Source organism: Apium graveolens, chromosome 1 (assembly GCF_009905375.1).
Source record: "Apium graveolens cultivar Ventura chromosome 1, ASM990537v1, whole genome shotgun sequence".
In the NCBI taxonomy this organism is placed as follows: Eukaryota; Viridiplantae; Streptophyta; class Magnoliopsida; order Apiales; family Apiaceae; genus Apium; species Apium graveolens.
The window spans coordinates 66,232,567-66,243,663 of record NC_133647.1 but is presented as its reverse complement, the minus strand read 5'-3'; the positions used below and the strand labels follow the sequence as shown (position 1 = coordinate 66,243,663).

Sequence of the window (11,097 nt, the reverse complement as noted above, 5' to 3'; positions counted from 1 at the left end):
AGTTGATGCAGTTGAGAAATCTTGCATTCCAAATCTTTTGAGTGAATTCCTGGTGTATTTGGATTGATTTATGAAGATTCGTTCATTAGTCTATTTGACTTGTAAGCCCATAAAGTAACTCAATTCTCCCATCATACTCATCTGATACCTAGATTGCATTAGCTTTGTAAATCTCTCACAGAGTTTATCATTAGTAGATCCAAAAATCATATCATCAACATATATCTGTACTTATAACAAGTCCTTACCATGGTATTTATAAAAGCGAGTTTTATCAATTGTACCTCTTGTGAAACCACTCTCTAGCAGAAATAGAGCAAGTATTTCATACCAGGCCCTTGGAGCTTCCTTCAATTCATAGAGTGCTTTATCCAGTAAGTAGACATGATCTAGATACCTTGAACCAATGAACCCTGGAGGCTGTTCAACATAAACTTCCTCTTCGAGTTCTCCATTTAAGAATGTACTCTTCAAAGACGGAAAAAGGGAGTTGAATAAAAAAACTTGTTGCCCCGGCACAGATGAGTTGAGCACTAGACCCCGGTCATGCCACCTCTTGACTTTCTCCTTATACATTTTGTTGTTCTCATAAGCTTGAAGTTGAAACTCGTCGAGTTCATTTAATTGAAGCATCCTCTTCTTTCCAGCTGCATCTGAGTCAAGATTCAATTTCTTCAAATCCCAATATGCCTTATGCTCAAGCTCCACTGGAAAATGACACCCCTTACCATAAACCAATTGATACAGTGACATCCCTAGCGGAGTCTTGTATGCTTTTCGATACACCCAAATAGCTTCATCAAGCTTCAAAGACCAATCTTTCCTTGATATACACACAACTTTCTCTAAAATATGCTTGATCTCTCTATTAGACACCTCAGCTTGACCATTCATTTGAGGATGATAAGCCGTAGCAATGCGATGATTCACATTATACCTTTGCATCATAGTAGTGAACTTGCGGTTACAGAAATGCGACCCCTCATCACTGATTATGACTCTTGGAGTTCCAAATCTTGTGAGTATCTGCTTATGAAGTAAATTAAGCACCACTTTCGCATCGTTCGTTGGCAACGCCTTAACTTCAACCCATTTCGACCCATAATCAACCGCCAACAAGATGTACTGATTGTTACAAGATGAGACAAATGGCCCTATGAAGTCAATTCCCCAAACATCGAAGACCTCAATCTCGAGAAGCACATTAAGAGGTATCTCATGCCTCTTAGACATAATACCCACACATTAACATCGATCACATTTCAAAACGAACTGATGAGCATCTTTAAACGAGGTTGGAGAAAAGAAACCTGCTTGAAGAATACGAGCTGCTGTCTTTTCTCCACCATAATGTCCTCCATAAGCCGTTGAGTGGCAATCTCGCAAGATCCCCCCATTTCGATGTAAGGAATACATCTCCTGATGATTTAGTCAGCTCCTTGTCGAAAAAGAAATGGCTCATCCCACATATACCACTTCACTTCATGTAGAAACTTCTTCCTTTGAGCATAAGATAAGTCGGGAGGCATGATATTACTCACAAGGTAGTTCACAATGTCTGTAAACCACGGTTCTTCTTCTTGCACTCCAAACAGCTGCTCATTAGGAAAAGACTCATTTATCAATGTCTTATCCAATGAAGTAGCATTAGGGTTCTCTAGATGCGAGAGATGATCATCGACTTGATTTTCAGTCCCCTTTCTGCCCTTGATCTCTAGTTTAAATTCTTGAAGCAAAAGAACCCATCTAATCAATCTAGGCTTCGAGTCCTTCTTTGAGACAAGATAACGAATTACAGCGTGATCAGTGAAAACTGTCACCTTAGTCCCAAGTAGATAAGATCGAAATATCTCAAAACCATAGACAATAGCCAAAAGTTATTTCTCCGTAGTAGTATGATTCCGTTGAGCACCATTTAGGGTCTTGCCAGCATAGTAGACCACATGAAATATGTTGTTCTTCCTCTGGCAAGAATTGCTACAACTGCATAGTCACATGTATCGCACATCATCTCAAAAGGTTCAGACCAATTATGTGTAGTTATGACAGGTGCCATGATTAAACTCTTCTTTAATGTTTCAAAAGTTGCAAGGCACTCGTGATCAAACTTGAAAGGGACGTCTTTCTCTAGAAAACTGCATAATGGCTTCGAAATCTTAGAGAAGTCTTTGATGAAACGCCTATAGAAACCCGCAAAACCAAGAAAACTATGAATTCCCTTAACAGAAATAGGAGGAGGAAGATTTTCAATGACCCCCACCTTGGATTTGTCCACCTCAAGACCCTTACTAGAAACCTTGTTCCCAAGAATAATGCCCTATCGCACTATAAAGTGACATTTCTCCCAATTGAAAACCAAATTGGTCTCAACACACCTCTTGAGAACGTGTCCAAGATTTTGCAAGCATTCATCAAAAGAATCGCCAAATACAGAGAAGTCGTCCATAAACATCTCCAAATTCTGGCCAATCATATAAAACAAATGGCCATCATACATCTCTGAAATGTGGCTGGTGCACCACACAGACCAAAAGAAACTCATCTGAAGGCGAAAGTACCAAATGGACAAGTGAAGGTAGTCTTCTCTTAATCTTCTAGAGCAATATAAATCTGATTGTAACCCAAATAACCATCAAGAAGACATTTGTACTCATGACCAGCCAATCTATCAAGCATCTGGTCAATGAAGGGCAAAGGGAAGTGATCCTTCCTAGTGGCCTTGTTCAGCTTCCTGTAGTCCATGCAAACTCTCAACCCCGTGACTGTTCTTGTAGGAATAAGCTCATTCTTCTCATTTGATACCACATTAACCTTTCTTTGGCACACATTGAACCGGGCTTACCCATGAACTGTCAGAAATAGGATAGATGATCCCTGCATCTAGCCACTTAAGAATTTCTTTCTTCACTACTTCCTTCATGATCGGATTAAGACTTTTTTGCTGCTCAACCGTAGGCTTGCTACCTTCCTCTAGCAGAATTTTATGCATGCAATAAGAAGGGCTGATTCTCTTGATATCTGCTATAGTCCAACCAATTGCCGATTTGAACTCTCTTAGAAGCCTCATGAGCTTTTCCTCGTCACTATCTAAAAGATCAGATGCAATAATAACAGGAAAAGTAGATGCATCAGCTAAAAACGCATACCTCAAATGCTCAAGTAAAGGCTTAAGCTCAAGAGTGGAAGCTTCCTCAATAGACGACTTGAGGCGTTTAGGAGCTTTATTTAATTCCTCTATTCCAAGAGATTCAAAAGGCATATCAATCTTCCTTTTCCAGGGAGAAGCATTCAAATATTGTAATTGTTCTTCACCTTCGTCATCTTCACTAACTGAATTTCCCAATAAGGCTTTTTCTAAGGCATCAGACCTTAACAATTGATCAAGTTCTGAAGTAACCACAGAATCGACCAACTCCACCTTTAAGCACTCCTCATTTTCCGTAGGAAATTTCATAGCATTGAACACATTAAAAGTTACATCCTGATCCAGTACTCGCATTGTGAGCTCACCCTTCTGCACATCTATCAAGGTTCGGCTAATCGCCAAGAAAGGTCTTCCCAAGATTATCGGAATCTTCTTATCCTCCTCGAAATCAAGAATGACGAAATCAATAGGGAAGATGAGTTTATCAACCTTGAACAAGACATCCTCCATAATACCTCACAGATATGTAATTGAACGGTCGGCCAATTGCAAAGTCATATAAGTTGGTTTTGGTTCAGGTAAGTCCAACTGCTTGAAGATTGACAAAGGCATCAGATTGATGCTAGCTCCCAAGTCACATAAGCATCTGTCAAAAGACATTTTTCCAATAGTACACAGAATAGTGAAGCTTCCTAGATCTTTAAGCTTTGGAGTCAACTTCTGTTGCAGCACAACACTGCATTCCTCCGTGAGAGCGACTGTCTCTAACTCATTTAGCTTCACTTTCTGAGAGAGAATACCTTTCATAAACTTTGCGTAACTAGGAATTTGCTCAATAGCCTCAGCGAAAGGTATGTTGATATGAAGTATCTTGAACACCTCCAGAAACTTCTCAAATTGCTTGTCCAGATTTATCTTCTACAGCCGCTTAGGAAAAGGCGGTGGAGGATAGATCTGTTTCTCCCCTGTATTACCCTCAAGAGGAGTGTGCTCAACAGTAGTCTTCCTTGGTTCTACTTCTTCTTCCTAATGCTCTACTTCTTTCTCAGCCCCAGATTCTTCAATCAACGCTTGAGTTTATTCAGGATTCACAACCTTTCCAGTCCTCAAAGTGATTGCATTTACCTACTTATGAGCTTCCTTCCTGCCAGGCACTTCAGTATCACTAGGTAGTGTACCAGGATGACAATTTAGCAAGGCATTGGCAATTTGCCCAATTTGATTTTCCAAGGTCTTTATAGAAATAGCTTGACTCTTGCACATAAACTTCAACTCCTCTAATTCAGATTTTTCATTAGCTTGTTGCGTCTAAAGTTGCTGTCTTGGTGCATATTGCGGTTGCTGAAAACCAGGAGGGTTGTACTGCTTACCTGGATACTGCTGATAAGGCTGTTGAACCGCATTCTGAGCGTTGCTCCAAAAATTAGGATGATTGCGGTTGTTGGGATGATAGGTGGCTAGCACAGGTTGCTGCTGTTAGGCACAAAACACGCACTAATATTCACGCAAGTATACGCGTTCGCAAGTAGTATAAGATATAAATCAGATTCGTTCCCACAGAGACCGGTTTAGGTTAAGTTCAATTTATGCACCTATGCAACAATGTATGGTTATCGCTCAATGCTAAGACAAATAAAAAATTAGGTTTTTATTAAACTAAGAGATTATACTAAATAACATTCACTAAGAGAATTGAGGTTGAATTACTATATATGACAAACATGGGATTCTAACTTCATTAAATACTTCATTCAATAACCTTATTGTTCTCAACCTTAGCATGTAATGATGATGACACTAATCAGATAATACGAAACTAGTAAACGCCAACTTTCATTGTACGAATACCCTACTACCAAGCATCCACAAAAGAGAAAGAAGTTGAATAGACACCAATTATGCTTAGTCCTTATATGTCTATAAGAATTGAAAACATAACGATTTAATGCGCAAGTTATCTATCGTGATTACATAGGGCAAGTAAGATGGTTAAAATTACCTACGAATCATGCATAAGAAATAACAAGAACCTATGCTAGCATGGCAAGTTCTAAACCTCTATATTCACTGTCACTTCAATAGAGATTAACACGCTATCTTATATGTTAGCTACACACATAAAATGAATAAGCACAACGAATACTAGGATATCAATCAATAACCACACACTAAGGCATCGAAACAATTAACTATTGAAATCCATAAGTAAATCTGCTAGAATCCCATGACAACGATTAGCCCATAATAGATCTCATCATCACCATGGGTTCCAATGAAAGCATGGTATTAACAAGGTCTTAATAAACTGAATAATAATTAAACTATGAATAAACGAGATCTAGGTTCAACAAGAATGAAAACGAGCATCCAATGTTATAACTAATTCAAAGAATCACAAGTTGAAAACAAGATCTTCTTTTTCGGAGTTGTTTTGTGCTTCTAGGTCTTTTCCTTGGTAACCCAATCTTCCCGGATGATGAAAACCCTTTTTTTAAGTATATATAAGCCCATATTGGACCTGGACCCTTAAAATCGTCAAATTTCACTCAAAAAGGCTTTTTCAGCGAAATCAGCGAAGTCAACCGCGCATCAGCACGCGGCCGCACGGCACCAGCAGGTGGGCGCCTCCTAGCAAGCGGCCGTGTGGCACCAGCAGGCGGGCGCCTGCAGTCTTTCTGGAAAATTCTGATGAATCTTATTTTGGCCATAACTTGAGTTCTACTCGTCAGAATTAGGAGATTTAACTTCCCACGCGAAGCTAACGATATTCTCTATAACTTGAAAATGGGCTAGGCTTCCAATTTTGATCACTTTTCATCATATTTCCTTTAAAAGCTCCTTTCTTCATTTAACTGGTACCTGAAATGCAATAACATAAAAACACATCAAAATACCAACTTGAGTCCAAAACACCAATTTAAGCTTGTCATGAGGCGTTCCAAGTGGATATAAAATCCACTTATCAGCTGCGAATGCTGAAAGTTGCTCACAAACTGAGCTGATTCACTAGAAATTGCGCACTGATCACTCTCATGGGCACCAACACAAAGCTCACAAACACTAGTGATTTGATTATCCCCATGATTAGCCAAAGCGTCCACCTTCATCGTCAAAGTCTTAAGTTGGGCAGCTATAGCAGTTGCTGCATCCAACTCTAGAATTTCTACTATTTTTCTCAAAGTCAGTCTCTGAGAAGGATTCTGGTACTCATTAACAGCAATCAGTTCAATTAATTCATATACTTCATCGTAGCACTTAGCCCACAAGGCTCCTCCTGATGCTGCATCGAGCATGGGTCTAGAAGTAGCACCCAATACATTGTAAAAATAGTTAATAATCATCCAATCAGGCATGCTATGGTGTGGGCACTTCCTTAGTATCTCCTTATATCGATCCCAAGCCTCCCACAGAGATTCTCCAGTTTGCTGAGCAAACTGAGTAAGAGCATTCCTGATTGCAGCAGTCTTCGCCATAGGGAAGAATTTAGTGAGAAACTTTTGAGCAAGATCTTCCCAAGTGGTGATAGACCCTACTGATAGAGAATGTAACCAGCACTTAGCTTTGTCCCTCAGAGAGAATGAGAAAAGTCGCAGCTTGATAGCATCTTCAGTCAGATCATTGAACTTGAAAGTGTCACAGGTCTCGATGATATCCCTGATGTGCAAGTTGGGGTCTTCAGTAGGAGAACCCCCAAACTGAACTGAGTTCTACATCATCTGAAGCGTGCTTGACTTGATCTCAAAAAGTGTTAGCCCTGATGGATGGCCTGATGATGCTTGACTGAATGTCATTAATATTAGGCTGAGAATAGTCCATCAAAGCCTTAGAATTTTCTGCTTGATCTCCCATCACTACTAAAACTGGTTCTTCGACTTTCTCTTCTTCTTCTACCTTCTTTTCTTCTTCTAAAACTTCCTTTTGAACCACCACAACTTCTTCCTCGGCTTTATCCAGTGTTCTCTTCCAAGTACGCGAACGCGTATGCATACACCCTCGCTAGAGTACCAGAAATAAACAAGGAAACAGATAAATAACAATGTCCGAGTCAATGAACTTTAACGACCATTGATGGAAAATATATAAACTAAAAATTATCACTGTAGTCCCCGGCAGCAGCGCCAAAATCTTGTTAGTCTCTAAATATACGCTAATAATACACGCAAGTATACGCATTCACAAGTAGTATAAGATATAAATAAGATTCATTCCCACAATGACTGGCTTGGCTAACTAATTAATTTATGCACTTAAGCAACAATGTATGGTTATTATTCAATGCTAAGACGATAACAAATTGAGGTTGTTTATAACTAAGAATTAAACTAAAAATTATAACTAAGAGAGTAAAAAGGGTTGTATATTATATGAAACAAACATGGGATTCTAACTTCATTAAATACTTCATTCAAAAGCATTATTGTTCTTAACCTTAGCATGCAATGGTGATGACACTAATCTGATAACACGAAACTGATAAACGCCAACTTTCGTTGCACGGATACCATACTACTAGACATCCAGAAAAGAGAAAGAAGCTAAATAAACACCAATTATATTGAGGCCCTCTATGTCTATAGAATTTGACAACATAAAGGTTTAAAGCACAAGTTATCTATCATGATTACACAGGGCAAGTAAGATGGTTAAAATTACCTACGAATCATGAATAACAATAACACATGAACCTATGCTAGCATGGCAAGTTCTAAATCCTTAAATTCACTGTCGCTTCATTAAAGATTAACACATTATCTTATAAGTTCGCGACACTGATAAGTCAAATACGCACAACCAATACTAGGTTATCATACAATCACCACACACTAAGGCATCAAAACAAATTAACTAAAGAAATCCATAAATATCCGCTAGAACCCCACAATAACGATTAGCCCATAATCGGACACATCATCAACGCGAGTTCCGATGAAAGCATGGTATAATAAATATAGTCTTTATACTTAAATAACAAAACCAAGTACGAAACAAGAGTAAGGCTCACAAGTAAGAAAACTAGCATCCAAGTTACAACTTAGAACAAAGATTCACAAGTAAAAACAAGATCTTCTCCGACTTCGTTGAATTCATGCTAAAACGGTCTTCTTACGGCTCTCCTTGCGCTCTGGTACATCTCTCTCTTGAAAACATCCTTTATTTGAATATATATAGCAGCCCCATGCAATCCAGAAGTCCTCCAATTGTAATTATAATAGAATCAGGATTCTTTGAATTCACATTGGCACGGGCGCGCTGCCTTTCTGACATCTTGGCGCGACCGCGCGGTTAACCAGCGCGGGCGCGCCGTACCTCTGGAAAAAACTTCATATTTCTGATTTTCTTTGCTGCTTCGAGTCTCCTTTGCACGAGCTTTTATTCCAACACCACCTTGACACCAAATTAGCACCAAAACAATGCTAATTCACCTGATTACCTAGATAATGCCTGAAATGCAAAAACCATAGTAAACACGTTAAAAAACTTAATAACTTGAGTACAAATGCATCAATTCAAAGCTTAATAGAGAATTATAAAGTGTCATAAATGCCACTCAACAGTAACTTCGAAAGGTACCTATCTCAAATGAAAATGATTTATGAACTAGTTTTACGTGTGCTGTTAAAATGAATAGTTTTTAAAGGAGATAGGTACAAGGGTTTTGAAAAATGGATAAAAACGATCAGATATGGGATACATAGGGGCCAGAATAGGCCTATTGAGTTGGCGTAAGAGGCTAATTCGGTTGCGCGCAATTCATAACCGATTAGTTTAGCAGGTCGGAGACCTAGCTAGTCTCTGAGTTTCGGAACAGGTATATGGGATGGCAGTTGGAGCCGTCTGGTATTGATAGCCTGATCAGTTGTCTTCACATATCCGTTATGTATCTGATTTGGATTTGTAACTCCCGTAAGGGAATAAGTGATTGATACAGTTGAATAATAAATATGAATAGAATCCTAAAATTGGACTCTGGTACTTACACAACACACAACTATGTAAGTTTTATTAAGAGCATGCTAGTAAGTGATATCCAGTTTCCTTATTTACTGTTGTTTGAAATGAGTTACAGATTACGGACTTCATGTTGAATTATAGCTCTGTTCCTATAACTATTTACATTACTGTTTTTTTATCTTGATATTCATATGTTGGTACTGCTAAGCGATTATGCTCACCTTTGCAACCTGTTATATATATATATATATATATATATATATATATATATATATATATATATATATATATATATATATATATATATATATATATATATATATATATATATATATATATATATATATATATATATATATATATCGCAGATGCTAGAAGACCAGTCAGACCTTGACAGAACCGTGTCTCAGCACCTTCAGGACTCGGCTCCTCAAAGGTAGTTAGAATCAGACCATTTGTGGTCTGATGAGTTGGTGAATAAGTTAGTGTGTCATACTTGTTGAATAAATGGTTTATAATAATGTGTAACTTGAATCATACTTAAACCTGGATCAGATCTTGGTTTAGGGTCGTGTTAGTATATAATAATAATAATCTTTTAGTTTATATTTCTGTTTGTTGAGTTTAGTGACGTCAACACCTGACCCCTGGGTTGAGGCTGTCACAGCAATGCTTATTGCATGAACCTAATATGTGCTTTATATGGAGCACATGTACACAATGTATAAGGAATCCTATTCTATCAACAACAAGAAAACCTATACAATTGCTTCTGAGATAAAGTCATTCACCGCCTTGAGTTCCTATTTCCTTTTCCTTATCGAAGATCAACTGATGTCCTTATCCATCGATGTCAACATCCGTCAATGTCATCATCATCCGTTGATGTAAGTTCTGATATGAACTTCTAATAGTTTCTGCTGGATATCATCAATTACTCTTAACAACAACAACATTTGTTCTAGAAATAGGATATGTATCATTTCTCCATTTAGCATTCCATAGATTATCAAAATAATCATGCTTCTTCTTAGCATCTAACTCTTTCAGCTTCTGTTGTCTTACATGTATAGGCATATCTTCAGGGAAGAAAAGATCATCCTCGGGATCTATAAGAGCATTTGAAACATCATCTTCTTCACCATCATTTAATTCTTTATTTGCAACTGGATCTTGAACTATCTGCTGAACTTCATTACCAGCTTCAGCATGTAAGATAGAATCATAAATTGGTGCAGTATGTGATCCAACAGCTTCAGAAGATTCAAAACCATCAGTAGTTAACTCCACATCTTCAAGAATTATAGATAAATGAACTGGAGCTTCTAAATTTACTTCCAGAACCTCGATTCCTGTAGAGTGATGTGGTGACCCTGAAATGGATGAAACTTTATGAATGGACAGTTGTACTACATCTTTAGCAAAAACAATGATTACTTTAGGTGGTGGAATACTAGAGTGAATGGACTGTTTTTCAGAAAAATAGAGATTGTTTTATGTGGTGGAATAGTAGAATGTATGGAATGCATGAAAGTATCAGTACTTATACCTGCAGGGAGATTAACAGCACTTGGTACATCAGAGTTTTATTCGAGGTTCAACAGATTGTTGTTCATCATCTGTTTCTTTAGTACTCTGTGCACCTGCAAACATATAATAAGTAACACTTAATCTCTCTATTTTTTTAAAGTAGTCTCACTTCTCCTCACACCACACATCTCATGACTTTTAATAGTCAGAGCATCCTCACAAGGATTACTAAATCCTATCTCTCATTTACCTCTCCTTTTGCCAAGAAGGATCCCGCCTCTCTTTAATTATGTTTTCTCTGAATGTTTTCACTCAACTCACATAAAAGCTCAGAAAGATTATCCTATAGAAATAAGAGGTGGCTAAAGAAGGGTGATATGTGATCATACAACTAGAGGTAGTCCTTAAATAAGGTCTAGAAATAATCATACCAACAGGATTTTAAAACATGAATAATAAATGTTGAAAAT

General features: G+C 37.9%; 1 non-coding gene across 1 annotated transcript; it reads left to right on the top strand.

Annotated features, from left to right (window-relative positions):
• Positions 1–6,496: 6,496 nt before the first annotated feature.
• On the top strand, positions 6,497–6,603 carry LOC141682612 (small nucleolar RNA R71). Its single transcript, XR_012559861.1, has one exon. It is a non-coding gene; the product is annotated as a small nucleolar RNA R71 (small nucleolar RNA).
• Positions 6,604–11,097: the final 4,494 nt, after the last annotated feature.